Source organism: Chaetodon auriga, chromosome 17 (assembly GCF_051107435.1).
Source record: "Chaetodon auriga isolate fChaAug3 chromosome 17, fChaAug3.hap1, whole genome shotgun sequence".
In the NCBI taxonomy this organism is placed as follows: domain Eukaryota; kingdom Metazoa; phylum Chordata; class Actinopteri; order Chaetodontiformes; family Chaetodontidae; genus Chaetodon; species Chaetodon auriga.
In genome coordinates this window covers 7,776,165-7,793,150 of record NC_135090.1, presented here as the reverse complement: position 1 = coordinate 7,793,150, position 16,986 = coordinate 7,776,165, and the positions used below count along the sequence as shown (strand labels likewise).

At 44.2% G+C, this 16,986-nt stretch overlaps 1 protein-coding gene across 2 annotated transcripts in view; it reads right to left on the bottom strand.

Annotated features, from left to right (window-relative positions):
* Positions 1 to 14,810, bottom strand: part of fam49al (family with sequence similarity 49 member A, like) — a 31,981-nt gene extending 17,171 nt beyond the window's left edge. The window contains exons 1-2 of one of the 2 annotated variants that reach the window (XM_076754186.1): positions 14,248 to 14,810; positions 1,619 to 1,709 (exon numbers count right to left, since the gene is read on the bottom strand). The gene's annotated coding sequence lies outside the window, so the exon portion shown is untranslated. Of the gene's footprint in view, positions 1 to 29; positions 207 to 1,618; positions 1,710 to 14,247 lie in introns of those variants that run through there. The other variant, XM_076754185.1, reaches the window with a different exon arrangement.
* Between the last annotated feature and the right edge of the window lie 2,176 nt (positions 14,811 to 16,986).

Genomic DNA, 16,986 nt, shown 5'->3' with positions numbered 1-16,986 from the left:
CAGCCTCTCACATCTCTCCCTCTCCTTACCGTTTTCCTACGAATGATCGGCCTCTTCCTTTATCTTTCGCCCTCAGTTTCTTCTCCCCTGTCCTGTCTTTGTCCGCCCTGCTGTGTGTAATCGTTGCTGTGAGTAAATCCCAGGTTAGCGAGGTTGGAGTGCTGACTGCGGTCCCACGGCAGCGCTGGCTGCCACTGTTTTTCTTAGAGACTGATGTAAACTTCTGCTCTCGCTCTGTCTCCCTCTGTCTCTCTCTGTGTGTCTCTGTCCACTTCACACTTCTCTTTTTCAGCCATCTATTTAAAGACTTGTGGTTTTTTTTTCTACTTGGTCTGTGTGCTAAATGCTTTTTGAGTTTTGTTTTTTTTTTTTTCCTTTTCAAGCTGTTTGTAGACTAGGGAACTCATCTGCTGGTTGAGTTTGTTGGCATAAAGAGCAGAAGATATGTTAATGCTATTTACATTTCTGTCTATTTCCCCGGGCTGCATTGTCCAAACTTGTGAGTCCATATCTTTTCTATTCATACACAAACAGAGAAAACTCCTTCTCTCTTTTCGCTTCTGACGTCAGAATGGGTTCCTCAAAAATATCCCCTTCAGCTCTCCTCTCTGCCTCGCTTCTCTATTTCACCACTCTGCAGCACTCTCCCAGATCCTCAGGCCTCGTCTTGTCACAGCACATCTCTGTCACGGTGCCATTCGATCTCGTTGGTGGCCCTAAGGTGCAAATGAATCTAAGTGGCAGGAAGGGAATGGCGATAGGGCTGCGCAAACACACGTTTCTTTCTAAACTGGTGTCCATAATATAAATTATTTAAAAGCCACCGGATGTATCACAGACACACTGTTCCAACATTAAGACATGGTATTCTGTGAATTAGGAAGTTTGCTGGCCACTGGTTGCAGTTTCTCTTACACGCAAACACACATGTTTACAGTCAGCAGGAGTGAAAGTGGAGCAAAGTGCTACTCTTATGCAACTGCAAAGCGCACACAGCTCTCATCTGTAGTCCGGCAGGAGAAACCAAACCGAGGGGCTCCTCGAGTCTTAATAAAGACGCGGCTCGGCTCCCACATGGCGTCTGAAAAGCAAACCTGGTCCAGACTGGAAGCCAAGCAGCGGAGCGAGGCCTCCCGGCTTCCTTTCAGCTCTTACTGAAAGATTCCTCCTGTTACAGACCAGGAGCTTCATCAGTGTGGGTTTACTGAGCACAGAATCAGCTCTGCCTGTCTTTGCCAAGTCTAACATCTATTAACTCACCAATAATACCATCTGAACTCCCGTTCTCCATCTGCGTCTCTTTCTCTCTGCTTCTAACCACAATGATCTCTCTTTCTGTCGCACACTGGCTGACTAGGTATTCAGTGGCCTGTAAATCAAACCATTCAGCAGCTTGCACTGTATACAACGGATGCAGCGACTGCACTCTCCCACCTCTCATCTTTCCTCTCTACCCATCTCTGTTTCCTCATTCCTAAATTGTCCATCCGTCTCCTCCCTCTCCGAGTCGCCCATATGGTGTTTCTCTGCTGTGTCCTTATTTTTCAGCCGTTGTTCCTTTTTTTTTTTTCTTTATGTTTTTCTCTGTATTTTTCCACTCCTCATTTTTCATTCCTACCTTCGCTTGTGTTTATCCCTCTGGAACACTTCACTGCATCAACCAGGGCTTGTCAGCTGCACACAGTGGTTACAGCATCAGCACCCACCACCTGCCAAAGAGACGGGAAGACAGACAGAGAGAAGGAGAAATTAGCATAAAGCTCAGCATCACATGCAGTACAGTGTCTGGAAATGAAGGAATGCAGAAGTTTGGTTTTAAGAGGCACTGAGTCAATGTTACATCTTAAAAATGAGTCTATAGTTAAACCTAAAAGAACTGCTTATTTCTACTTGGGGACAGCAAAAACAACCTGAGATCACAGCACTAGCATATTATCACCTGAGCTGATAGAGTGAACATGTTAGCACACAAAATTATTGTCAGCACTTCAAGTGTCCCGTGATGGTCTTGATGGAGTGATTGAGCTGATTCTACACAGCCGTTAGAAAATGTTCATGAACAATGGTCAGTAACAATAGATGCACAGCTTATAAAATGATCAGTATTACCCCTCCAAAAGCTCAATTAGTCTAATCTGGGAGTCGAGAAGGTGCTTCTTTCTTTCCCGCTTTTCCGTTTCAATCACGGACTAAGCTCGTTAAGCTCATCTCATTGATTGTGCGTCTGTCACAACTCCAGCACCGTCTTACCCGCTGACTGTTGTAACTATTAACACTACCGCTGCTGCCCTTGCATCATTGAATCTCATCAAAAGGGAGTGCAGACAGGAGAGAGGCGGGGGCCTTCGCAGAATAGTTGCCAGGGAAACACAGCCTCTTATTCTCATGGCAACGCGCAGTTGGGCACTGCTCTGTGTTATCAATCAGGTGGATGAGATGGATGGATGGATGCTCTCCTTAGTGTGTGTGAGACACCAAAGTATTGCCTTTCATACACTTGGGGTTGTAAACCACACCGTCCACTTCTGCAGTTACATGTCCTCGACCTTATGTAGGGGCTTTTATTTTGAAAATGTGTTCCCTTCAAGTAAATTGCCTAATGCTTATTGATCTCCCCTTAGAGTGAAAGGGCAAAGATCAAGCCTTACACAGGATGCTAAGGCCAAGAGAGGTGACAACTTGAGCTAAGGCACTGAGGTCAGTACTTGTCGACAGAGTTGAGGTAAACTACGTCTTTTAAGTGAGATTGTTTTCCTCTACCTGAGTGCTTTTCAGAGTTCTCTACCCCTTGACCTTTAAAACTGACATAAATTGCATTTGATTCTCAAATGTCAACACCAGGAGGTCCTCGAAACTCATGTACATTTCTCATTTTGAACCGTAAAGAGGTAGTTGTTTAAGGTGTATAGGGTATAATTATTGTAACCAGCTCTATGCAGCTGTTGTCATGACTGTTAATGGATTTATCAGACCAAATTGAGAGCAGACACATAATTTTACTCCAGCTTCGGGGGCCCAGACGACACATTTTGATGCATTACTACTTTCAATTCTGCTAATTATGTTGAGTGCTTTAGTTTGCCGTTTCAACTCATGCCACCTGGTTGCATCCTCAGCACTGCTTAATCTGATCCATACGCAAACTTCTATTTCTGTCTCTGTACTCGCTGTGCAGCATGTGGGTTTGAGATGGAGCTTCATACACTTTGATCAGATTGAGTTCATCTCAGTCACATTTTAACTTTGATTCTACTCAGTTTTGATATTTTAAAACACAGTCCAGTCAAGACAGGATGCTGAGTAGATGTAAAATTGTGTTTTCATCTCTACTGTCCATCTTCACCACGAGGCTTCGGAGCAGATTCAGACAGATACAGTGATGGTTCAGTGATGGAAAGAGCAGCTTGATAAAAACAATCGTCACCACACATTCTAAATTACTTGTTGTTTCCGTTACCACAACAATTTCCATGACAGTTAGCAACTCAAAAAGCTGAAGAGGTCAATTTGTTTCAGTCAGGCATCTTTCGTGCAGCTTTGCAAAGATTTTCCAAGTGTAAATGCAATGTTAAGATATATATAAACATATATTTGCATGAAGCATTTAAAGTCAAAACTAATTGATCGGATTCCAGGAAGACTTCACGTTGATATTGGCACTGCCACTTAAGGAGCCCATCATGAATCAGTGTCACACTAATCAAATATTAGACTACTCTGCAGTCTCCAGAGAGCAGACATTGAAAGAAAGGTCTAGCCCAGCGGAGGGACAGTCTGTAAATGCACTTGCTTTTTCAGCGACTTCAGAGACAGTAAGTATTTCTGACAGAGGTGGTGTGAGAGTTGGAGGCTCTCAGGGGGAAAAAGGGACGGATCACAAAGTCTTTGTCTGTAGACATCTGTCTGTTCAACTGTCTGTTTTGTTGAGAGTCCATGCTACTTAGCCCATGTTAGTCCAGCTCACTGAGCAGATCTTTAAAAAAAAAAAACCCCACCGGTGATTATTTCTATTCTCACTCCCTCTCTCCATCTCTTTCACTCCTCTCAACCTTTCGCCTGCTCTCTCGACACACCCCTCTCTCCACCCCCTGTTCACTCCAAGCCCCTCTTTTATTTAGTTGCTCATTCACTCATCTTCTCGCTGCACACCTTTTGACCTCTTCCTCTATTCATGTGTCTTTTATATCCTCCCTCTATCCTTTCTGTCTTTATTCTCGGCACATTCTCCCTAAAGGTAGAGATGAGTGCAGGAGGCTGCTGTTAAATCACCGGCTCGTATGTGTGTTTTTCAGAGAAAAGATGGACGTGGACTGAAATAGACACCCACCTAAACTCAGCTAATCCTCTGTTATGTTTGAATAAAATGTGTTTAACCACTTTTTAAGGCTGACAGAAATTATATACTGTACATCGCTGTAAGCAATATCATGCTGATGCGGGTGGTGAGCTGGAAAGTGATGGCACATACTGGAGGTCAGTTTTGTAGGACGAGAGGTGAAAAGATGACAGAGAGCGTGAAGGAAAGGAAACAAGTCACCGGCAGAGGAGAAGGAGAGGAAAGGAGAGGAGAGGGGAGGAAAAAAGAGAGGGAGAGAAGAGGAGCGATGCGTTGACAAAGAGCCAGTTTCAGGAGTATTATCAGGAGTAATGGGAGGTGGCAGTGTCAGACCCAGCTAGACCATCGCATAAGATTGACCAATGATGGAATGTTACAGCTAATTTGCCTCAGGGCCACACAGACACACAGACACACACACACACACACACACACACACACACACACACACACATTCATACACAATTAGGACCTCGCTGAGGTGAGGAGGGAAGGAGAATGAAAGGGGAGAGAGAGAGAGCTGAGCGTGAGAGCAAAGGATGGAGCGCCAGGGAGCAAAAGAGAGATGGAAATGGAAGGAGGAGGTTACGATTCCTCACCATCACCCCTCCCCCTTCTTCCCCTCTCTCTCCCTCTCTCTCTCTCTCTCTCTCACACACACACACACACACACCGAGTCCAGCACAGCACAGCGCACGGTGCCTCATGAAAGGGCGATTGCAAATGAGCATTGTGATTCTGTGCTGTGAGGCTGACAAAGAAAAAGGGGAGGACAGAGTGAAAGACAGAAAAAATGACAGAGGGAGAGCGGGTATGGCATGGATAAACTGCACTTGAATCCATTTTCATTGTGTTACATGCTTCAGTGTGATCTTTTTTTTTCTGAAATGAAGAACTGGGGCAGCAACTGAGGGATTTCAGGGCTTCTTTGCTCAGAGGTGGATAAAAACCAACCTCATGTCTCTATTGTGTAGATGCTACTTAAGGTTTATATGCATTATGTGCATTTGCATTTGTTGTACAGTGCCCTGCCTAAAAGTGTCTAAAATGAGCCATTCTTGGTAATACAATGCAGTTTCAATGCACCTTTTTCTTTCTCTTCTCCACCACAGAGACTAATATATTCCTTATATTTAATGTAGCCATTAATATTTGAGTACCGAAGTTTGGCTCAGGGGCGTTTTGAACCTTGAAAAAGCAGAGTTAAAAAAAAATTACAGTCTTGAATTTCAATTTTAAGAGCTGTTTCCTCTCTGAGCTTTGGCTGTCAGAGGATGGATGAGTTTAGAGCACGATCTTGTTATCTTTATTTGCGATGTGGGACGGCAATTAACTGCTGTCAACGGGAGCGCTGCAGTCTTTTAGGGAGTCTACGTGCACTGGTATGAGGGCTCTTCACATGTGTGCACGCATATGTGCGTCACTGTCATTGCTGTGTATGTTGTTGCAACCCCCACTTTCCCTGTCCTTCCCTGACTCCCTGCTATCTGTAAACAAAGAGAGAAGCGATACACGTCTGTACAGCCAGCCACTCTTTGTCCCTGATGGACAGCTTACACACTGCTTTGTATCAGTCAGGCCAGCGCTTGTATGAGTGTGAGGTTTATTTCATTGTGATGAAAATGAAATTATTTTGAGTTGAATTGGTGGTTACGGCGGTGGAGCGGGTTGTCCACTCGTCGGAGGGTCAGGGGTTCAGTCCCCGTCTCCTCCGGTCTGCGCGTTGAAGTGTCCTCCCAGTGGCTGTCCAAGTGTGTGTGAATGGGTGAATGTGGCATGTGTTGTAAAGGGCTTCGAGTGGTGCTGCAGGCTAGAAAAGCACTCTATAAATGCAAATACCTTTACCATTGGAAGTTATGTATCTGATGTACACACGGTATGTTTGAGTGTGCATATTCACCTGAGACTGACTTGGACTAATTTGGTTTGTGTTGAGCTGGTTTAAATTGAACTACGTGTGTGTGTGTGTGTGTGACACAGAGTGTAAAACAGAGAGTGGGCAGCAAGGACTACTATAAAACAGTCCATAAAGGCAGTTTGAACTCAAATCCCTGGCGTCTGGCTGTCTTGTGATTGTCCTCTCTCCTTCAACTCTCCTTCACTCTTTCAGTCCATTCATTGTCTGTCTGGCTGTCCTTTTGTCTGTCCGCTGGCCTGCCTATGTTTTTGCCTGCATGCACGTCAGCCACAGTCATATGTTCTCATTCCAGACCTCTGAACCACATTTCTGATTTTTCAGTAATTCCGGTAGGTTTTCGCGTTGTGCTCATTAATAGCTGTTCTCCTGGTTGTGAAAACAGCTGAGCTTATCAAAGCTTTGGAGGTGGCGCTACAAACGGTGACACAAAACGGCAACGTGCATGGACAAGGTCGATGCAGCTATACAGGCTCTTAAATGGGCACAGTTTTTCAATGTAAAAAACCTTAAGTTAACTGCTGCTAGCAACATCACAGCTTGCCTGTTGACTGCACAACATCTTAGCGAGGTGGATACGTCACTCACGACTGCATATTAGCAGAAAACAGCTAATACAATCTGGCCCAGGCTTGGGTCCTTTTCTCCACATTAGCTGATTATCTGATTATCAGGCTCACTGTAATGTACAGTCATTTTTTGTACAGCGCAGCATTGCAACTTTTATTATTACTGTGATAATTTGCATGTAGTATACTGTATACTATTACTATGTGGTGTGGAATTAGGGCACAGCATGTGTCTCAATCCCTCAGCCGGAGCACATGACCACAGAGAATGAATGAATGGGACGACCTCTGACCTCAGCATGACCTAGAATCTATATTCAGCTCGGCGTGTCGAAGCCGTCCACCCTATACATACCGGGGAGAGCCAGCGTGTCCTTGACGGAGACGATGCTCCATCACACTGTGCTGCAGTGTGTCTCACATGGCAGAGAATGCAGTGTTACACTGCTCCCTGACCCACTGGGAGGGGCAGGATAGCAGCAGCAGCTCTCAAATATATGAAATTGGCTGTGATGTAAGGTATGGGCTCAAGCTGACGCAGAGAAAAAAAAAAAATTAGATGGAACAGGATGAGAATGAATAGAAAAAAGTTCACTCGGGACGTGTCGGTGGTTCCCTGGTGTGAAAGTTGGAGATCTTGGCTGTTTTTGTGGTTTATTTCCGTCCAGTGATTTATTTTTGAGTCACATTCACATTCTTTCTTTGTTGTGTGCTGCTAAAAGGACGGCATATACAGGAGGGTCCTCACTGACTCAAGCTGAACTAATTAGCAAGTGTGTGTTTGTGTGTGTGTGTTCATGAGCACAGAAAGGGAAAAGGATAGAGAGAATGTATGTGAACAGTCTCACAAGCCTGATCAAACACAGGACACAAGCATGACTGCCAGCATCCCAGTGTGCCCAGGGCAGACCTGGCATACACACATGGACACACACACACACACACACACACACACACACACAGGTAGCAACATACAAAGACATACAGTGATGATACTGAAATTAGAAATAGCCATTCACTAAGATCAGTTCTTTCTCGCTAACATAACCCTGTCTGTTTGTTTGCTTAGCTTACATATTCTCTGATATAGCATCATTCAGGACTCCCATACTGTCGGCGAATCCTACACAATCCTACACTCCACCTGTCAGGAGCTGACTGCGGCCATTCTAGACAATGCCTGTGATCCCACCAGAGGCGCCACAGCGTGCTTCTGAAGCGTCCCTGAAGCGGCTCTCCTCTCTGCACCGTGGAGAATACGCAGCCTTGTGTTCCAGCTGCAACGTGGTTTTGTCCCGTCCTCCACACGGCTTCAAACCCCACCGGGAGCAGTTCAGAAGCACAGTGTTTTGCCTGGCTGATTTTGTTGATTTTGTCATTTTTCCTTGATATTTGTGCTTCTACCATGAGTAAATAGGCTACGTAATTAAATGGCTTCTTTTTTTCAGTTTCAATTGTGCTTATTGTTGATATATGATCGAGAGTCTGCACGAGGTGTTTTATTTTGACCGAACTGGCTCGACATATTCTGTGCAGCTTGACGCGGCATCTGTCAAAAATAGGCTGGGCCCATATTCTCTGCAGAGCAGAGCAGAGAGTCGCTTATGGGATGCTTCTGAAACACACTTCGCCACCTCTGTTGGAATCAGAACCATAGTCAGAAACGGCTGAGATCCTGTGTTTTTGGTTTTGGGAAGCCTAAAAAAAAAGACACCATCCGCCAACTCTTTGAATACCAAGAGTTCTTGATCGTGACAGACCTGCTGTGCCTGGTTATGGTTGACAGACTATGACTGGAGAATCGCTGCTCGGGCTCAGTGAGACCATGATCAGCAGCATAGTCAAACACACTCATTACGAGTGTTGCCTAAAAAGCACTCATTCATCTCAGAAAAGGTGTTCCTCTCTCATGCAAGTGTATTTACCTTGAGCCTCAGTAACCAAACACTTGGTTATATTTCCCAGCAGAACTTATTAAGAGAGCTGGAGCCTCGATTGAGATAACATTGCTGAGTAGATCATTTGTCTCTTCACTTATTACACCCTAATTGCAATACTGTCGCACTTCCTCTCCTCCCGCTTGGCTCTCTCTAGCCTTCCATCAGCCTAAATTGGCTTCACCTTCTCACTGAATTGGGGATATTGATCTTAAATATGACCAGAGGGTGGGCATTTGGGCTGTTCATTGACATTAGTGGACAGCAATTGATCTGATCGACAGACAACAGGCCATGGTATTGTAGGAAGTCCTCAGAAAGCAGATCTGAAGTAATCTGATTACATCCCGAAACTCCCCCTGTCCTTTTTTATTGCCATATAGAGTAGGCAAGCCAAACCATGCCCGGTTAGAAGTAGACTCACAGAGTCTTACTGGATCTAGTATCACACATTTCAAAGAGCTCCAGCAGGACACCCAGAACAAGGACGATACCAGAGTTTAATAAGACTTTTCAGTAGTCTCCATAAGTGCCATCCAGCATTGAGAGTTGAGTAATATGATCTAAGGGTTTACAGATCTTGGCTCCCTTGTCACAGTGAATTAAATCTCATTGTCTCCTGAATCTATTTTCTCACTGATTCAGTGGGTTACTTCATAGACATGTGTTCAAGTGAACAGTCCCTCATTCTGAAACTTGTGAAGAAGGCTACGTTTTTTAATCAGGTGTTGAGGGATAAGTCTCATGTCTTTTAAAACAAGCTGAATGGAGAATTAGAGAATTTCGGTTTCTGTTAAATCACCTTTTTGTTTTATCGTCAGCTTGAGAGGGTCCTTGTTCCTCTTTGTTTCAACATGCTGACACAGTATTGTGAAATTTTAAGTGCACAACGAACAAGTGCCATTACCTTGCCTGGTAGAATTTCTCATTTGTCTTAAAGGAATAGTTTGACATTTGGGGAATACACTTGCTTGCTTTCTTGCCAAGAGTTGGGCGAGGAGGTCGATGACACGCTCATATCAGTACAGTGAACAAGAATCTACAGCCAGCAGCTGGATATCTGAGCTCAGCATAAAGACTGGAAGCAGGGGGAAAGAGCTAGTCTAGCTCTGTCCAAAAGTAACAACCTAGTGAGCTTACCAGCATCTTGAAAGCTCACTAAATTAGTTCAAATGTGTTAATTAGTGAGGTTTAGACGTGCTGGTAGGTGGGATTTTGTTACCTTTGGACGGAACCAGCCTAGCTGTTTCTAGTCTTTATGGAAAGCTAAGCTAACTGGCTGCTGACTGAAGCCTTAAATTTAACAGCCAGATATGAGAGTGAAGTTGATGTTTTCATCTAACTCCCAGCAAGAAAGCAAATAAGCGCACTTGCCAAAATGTCACATTATTGTCTTATGAAACCTATAAGACTCCATTTCTGCATAGGCAGCATCCCCAATGTCTCTTGTATGTAGCTCTCTGAACCAAAGTTGTATCCACTGAATAATACTTCTTGCATAGATATAATCGCCTGCTATATCCCTCACCACCCTGCACCCTCTCTCACCACCCGGCACCCTTTGTCACTTTAACAGGATCATCTCTGATTGTGAGAGAATAATCCCTGATTCCCGACAATACTGGTTTAAAAGATACAAGATTACCAGGTGGAGACGGATCACATCTCAAATTCCAAAATGATCTCAGCCCTGGCTACACGCTGGTCTGATCCAACCTCTGAGCTCCAGTGAAAACAAAAGGAACATCAGCAGCAAGAAGGAAAGCTCAAGTGACTGATGTTTGAATGACAGATGTTACTGCTGCACAGATGGACCGGCCAGTCAACAAGATTAGGGGTGTTTGGATAAAACATGGATTGTCAGGCATTTTTGAGGAAATCGGCTGGGCCACATGGACGAACATATGGATAATGTCGTAGTTTAATCCATCCACTTGTTCCTTGCGTCATAGTATATCACTGGAAGCCTGTCTGATAAGCTTTTCTAGGTAAAAAAAAAAAAAAAAAAAGAGCAATAATCCACCACTGGATCATTGTTGCTCTTTGATGAGGGCAAATATAGGATGTTCAAGGATGCTTTGGGATTAAAAAACACAAATCTTTCACAAAAGGAAATTATTGCATGGTCAAAATTGCAATTAAAACAGCTCTAAAACTGTACATATCTTCCTGATAATTATAAAGATATCAACATCCTTGCTTCAGCAAATGATGCAGCTATCAGAAAATGTCTTTAACTTCCATTTTGATGCTGAGCGTCAGGCTTTAAAACTCTCTTTCACGCTGTCCTATTAGCATCTACTCACTCAGTGTCAAAATGTTTTGACAAAACACTTTTTCAGGCGTGAACCATGACACGTTGGACAAGCTGCACATATTTCCGTGTCGTTGTATGTGTCACTCATCTGCCTACTTCACAGATTGTCAGCTGGGGTTATCCTGTGACCTCAGCCATATCTAGTTCAGTGAAGGCTTGAGGAGATCATTGCACACTATTACAGCTGATGGGCTCTGTGGACGGTGCTTCAAAAGGGAGCAGAAAACAAAACCAATATCACCCATCCTCTCCTCCCTTTGCTTTCCTTTTTTCACTCATTCTAACCTCACATACCCCCATCCTCTATTCCCAGTCCCTCAACCAGCAATAACCAACATGCTGGAGCCTTAAGATTCCACACATCTGTACTGTGAAACACAAGTCATCACTGGAAATGTTGTGTAGCTTTGAACCTGGGGTAACTGCACTGATAATGTGAATGCAAATGCATTCATGGCATGCAAATAACCGTTCATATTGTTGAGGAGAAAAGGATGAAATCCATAAAGTGAAGAGAAATATAAAGAGAGCCGTCTCCACCATGACACCCCCCGCCCCCCCATTCCTGTCTTCAACCTTGTCAAACCCGATAATCCTGACACATGCTAAGGCAGTCTAATAAGATGCCGCACCTCATGTGGACAGAGGAAATAGTACATTGTAAGATACACAGTACACTAATCCTCTGCAAGACAGCAGGACAGAATGATTGTGCAGTGCTGGAAGACACCGCCACATGCTGTCAACACCATTTTGCGGTGAGCATTTTGACTAGATGAGGGTGAGGGAAGTGACAGAATGTACCGGGGTGATGAAGACCGGTTGGGGTGGGGGGGGCTAGGACGGAAAGAAATGCTGAGAGTAGGGACGAATTAAGGAGTTAATGACAGAGGGAGAGTTGAATAAAGGGAATGCACAAGGAGAGATAGTAAGAGACAGAAAACGAGAGAGAAGAGGGGGGGGTGTGAGACAAAGAGTGACAGGGAAGGAGCGAGGAGAGAGGAGGAAATGCAGACGGGCATGTTTCTATGGGCGCTCAGGAAAGATTTGGGGTGAGGGAATCTTGCATCATCACGGCAGGCCAATGAAAAGGCTCGGTTAAAATGTTCAAAGGGAGTGTCCTAGCAACAGCGGAGTAAATACCATAGCAGCCACCATTCCATCTTAGACCGAAAAAAAAGCCCTACACACACACACACACACACACACACACACACACACACACACACACACATTGATTAACACACTCTCACGCTCAGAGCACACATGTTAGCTGTTTCAGTCACCATGCTGTTTATTCATACATGTAAATGGATTATAATCTGCATATTTTGATTCATGACATTAAACTCTTCCTCTGCTTTTTTGTGCAGTGTGCAGCAAAACCTATATATCACCCACTGTACGTAAGACTGTTTCAAATGACAGTAATAAACTATGACAAGCCTCAAACATATATTTTCTCTATTTATAGATGCATATAGATCTGTGATATTCTGTAACATACATAATTTAAGATGGTTTTGTACATATGAAGGTACTGGTATGTATGTGCGTACATACATAAACAATATATGAGGAGGTCCTATACAGTATGTAGGCATGTATCAATGCACATGGTGAAAATTTGGCAAATTTCCTCATGTGCATTGATACATGTACGTAGGTGTATATGTGTACTTGTATGCAGACTGTATATGCACATAGATGAGTAAATGTATGTATAGATTCTAGATTATATTGTGCAAAAAGAGAAGATAAGACCTCCATATGGTATGTGATTTATATTGGAACATAACAAACACTGCAACATGACCTCCTCGTCCATCAAATCATTGTGTTTTGTGTGTGCGTGTGTGTATGTGTGTGTCATGAAAGTCAACATGGCAGTCAATCATCATTTAATCTACTCATGGATTATAACCAGTCAGTAGATTACAGAGGGATAGAGAAGGCCCAGATCTTTCAATTACACACCTCTCCCGCTCCACCCGCCTATACACACTCGAACACACACAGCACCTCATCATGCTATGTCTTTCTTCCTTACTATTTGTCCGTCTCTGTCCACAGCACTGCTCTCTCATCCCCACGCACAAAGAAGACCTGCAGAGTCACACGGTAGGCAGATTCACCCTTTCTGCTCTCCTTCTTCCGTGACAACCTCATGTACACCCCTTCCTCCACCAGAATTTTTCCACAAGCCTTAGCCCTCATTCATTCATCCCTCCATTCAGTTTTTTCCTCCCTCCCTCCTTCCTTCCCTCCTCCCTGTTTTCCACTCTAGTCGCATGCACCCACCCCTTCTGATCAGCAGTGCAATCTGGGGCTATTGTTTTTAGCAGGTTGTTTGCAGAGACGTCCTGCACAAGCACACACACCTCAAACACCTCCCTGACTGTATTAAACTGACCACCTTTTGTAGCGACGCTAACAATTCCTGACATAACGCATGTGTGATAATGGAGCTGAAAAGGCAAAGAGGCATGCTTGATATGCAATTTACCCACATTGTTCACAGAACACTTCAGTGAATCAATGTGGTATATGATGCATGTGCTGTGATGCTTCTAGGTCACATGTGTCCAGTGACAAAACCATCATCCATCACTGGAAATAAACACATATTCACAAACACAAGCATATTCAGACTTCATATTTTCCTGGTAAATTCCTGCTAATAGACTGAGGAAGAATTGATCTGTGCTGAAGTGTGTGTGTGTGTGTGCGTGTGTGTGTGTCTGTGTGTGTGACTGTGGCTGTGGCAGTGAACGCGCCGCTCTGGCTAAGCACTGCAGTGAAAGAGGACAAGCCCCAGTTGACCAGCCCCACGGGATTTGATGTGGTCGGACCAAATGTAACGCTCCGTCCCTACACCCGGGATCCTGACCCACGTTTGTCCTCCACTTTCAGTCCCCCCACCCACAGGCACTAACACCATCCCTCATTCAAAGCCCCCTCGAAACCCAAGCACCAGCCAGCCACCAGCCTCAGTCTAGAGTCTAACCCACATCCATCCTCGAGTCTCAGCCTCCTCCACCAGCAAAGCCAGCTCGCAGCCTCTCTTTTAGGTGCAGGGTGGGACTGGCAGACCCCTTCCTACTATCAGAGCTAAACGGATGCAGCGATGAGGTAAAATGAAGAGGAAAAAATACAGTGTTGGCTCAGCTTACCGGCTGGGCGTGCAGGAGGGGAGGATGATGCCTCTGACTCTGCTCTTCCTTCCCTCTCTCTGGACCGAGGTGAAACACAGACGGATGCAGGGAACAAAAGAGAAGGACCGAAAAGAGACTAAATGCAGGGACCAGCAGCTGGTGGCTAGTGAGGGAATGAAGTGAGAAGAAAGACGACAGAGGACGCCAAAAAAAAAGAGGGAAAAGTCCTTGTGTTGCTTTTCTCTGTCTTCCTTGGAGAGACTCCTTTATCCTTGTGAGCCAGAGGGCTGTGGATTCACCTAAACACTGAGCACACGCACTGCCTCACGCCACACAGCCCTCCCTCTTCTTCTCTCTCTCTGCACTAAAGACAGCAGCTGTTGGTCTATGAGAAATAGAACGCTCTGTCCCCCTCCCTCTTCCCTTCTCCTCCTACCTCGCACGCTCACAAAGACCCCCACCATACACACACACATACACATTCGGCATGTCCTCACAACACCCCCTCCCCCTTTGACTAACATCTCCCACTAGCCTGCTGGCAAGAAGAGGAGGGGGCATTACTGTGTTTGTGTGTGTGTGTCTTTCTGTGTATTTATGTGTGTGTGGTGCAGAGTTGTATTGTGTTTGACATTGTTTCAGCAGCAGAGTGACTTTTTCTGTCCACACGGTGCGAAAATGAATCATGGTGAGTAAGGATGTGCAGCAGGGTATTTTTGCAAACTGTGTGGGTGACTGCCGAGCATCATTTGCTACTGCGCTGCAGAGGGGAAGGAAATTCACATTATTTGTGGTTATGGGCAGCGTGAGTGTGAGGCTGTTTATATTTACTGTAAGAGCGAACAGCACAGAGGAGCGATGAGCATAAATGAGCTGACATTTATGAAACGATAACAGATCAGTGACTGCTGTTTGTGTGTGTTACCATTTCCCTCTCTGTCCTTGTCAGTCAGTAAGAATATGGCGAAAACTCCCATAGAAGTCTTACTTCAGGGTCGCAGCCTGGACGAAAGGGCATGGTTAAATGAGCCGTGGCTAAATTGTCACTCTGTGTACGTTTGCGTGTGTGTGGGGGACAGAATGTCTATTGTCTGGTGGTCTTGTGCCCACACCAGTGCTTATGGCAGCCCACCCCGGGGACTAGAACAGACTAGCAGAGCGATACTTAACCGCAGCTTGTGTGACGGTCACATTTATGGCTGAATTATGAATATAAGTTATTCTAGTGTATTTAGGGACAGTGATAGAAATCCAGTTGATGGACTCTTCTCACTGTGGCCATTATTATTTGAACAGGTTATTGGGTCAAAAAGATGCAAACAGTTTACAAAATATTTTAGAATTAGCTTTGCCTCTCAATCACTTCTCCTTGATCATGCAAAAAGTTATAGCCCCAATTCCAAAAAAGTTGGGACGCTGTGTAAAACGTAAATAAAAACAGAACACAATTCATTTTCAAATGAGTTGTGTTCCTCAGTCCATACAGTAATCTGCTTTATACAATCATGTGTTCACAAAGTGGTGAACCTCGCTCCATCCTTGCTTGTGAACGACTGAGCCTTTCCAGGATGCCCCTTTATACCCATCATGATACTATCACCTGTTACCAATCAACATGTTTACCTGTGGAATGTTCCAAACAGGTATTTTTGCAAACATTAAATACACTGTCTTTGTACTGTTTTCAATTGAATATATGTGAAAAAGGATTAGCAAGTTATCACATTCTGTTTAATGTTTCACACAGCATCCAACCTTTTTGGAGCTGGGGTTGTACTTGAAAAGACAACTTTGGAAAACAGAAATTCATTCAAGTTTTACACAGAGTTCATGTGCGCGGCAATCTGATTTGGCCAGTCTAAAGAAATGTTTGTTGGTCTCTGTAAAGAAAAAATTATCCAACGAAAAAAATAAATAAGCACAGACGAGCTACAATGTGGCCTCAGTTGGTCACGAGGAAGGACTTGGGGGTACAATTATCTGTGCATAATGATTTGCTCTGAAGATAAGTAGCATGCTAGTAGCTAATAATACCACCACTTTATAGCTGAGTGATGGTATTATATGGTCACGCCCGTATCATTAATGTTGTATTCCTTTTTGTCATAAAAAAAAAAACTTGGATGTTGATTAAAACATGTCAATTAAGATCAGACGTATCAAAGACTTACATATGTTGCTGATCATTGGAAACAGCAGCTACACACAAGCAGAGGAAGAGTTTAATGTCTAACAATAAATATGGGTCTTCCTGTTTTTGTGGTTGCATCTGAGAAGTGGATCCTCTGACTGCTACTTTCACATCGCCAAACGTTGTCCCACATTGCTAAACAGACTTCATGCAGACAGCTTGTAATCACACGCAAACTTTAAACAAAGTTTTGTTTTTACTTCAACTTCCCTAATGCAAACTGGAAAAATGAGCAGAATGAATTGAATATGGCCCAAACTATGTTATAGTGAGAAAAGACACATATAAGTACAATACATTTCAGCCACTGCACCCATATACTATATATTTGAGCTTTAGAGTCTCCAGGCATGCAGTGACAGAAAGTCTGTGCAGACTCCATATACCAGAATGCACCTGTGCCATCTGTAGTCCATCACAGAGGAAGAGACGCATAGAAACATGGAAGTGGTGTTGCAGTGGTTGACACCCTCCTGTTTGCAGGCAACTGAGCTCCACAAAGATGAAAGGAAGGTAAAAGAAGAGGCAGAATAGAACGAACAGTGAGCCCTCCATGTTACAGAGCG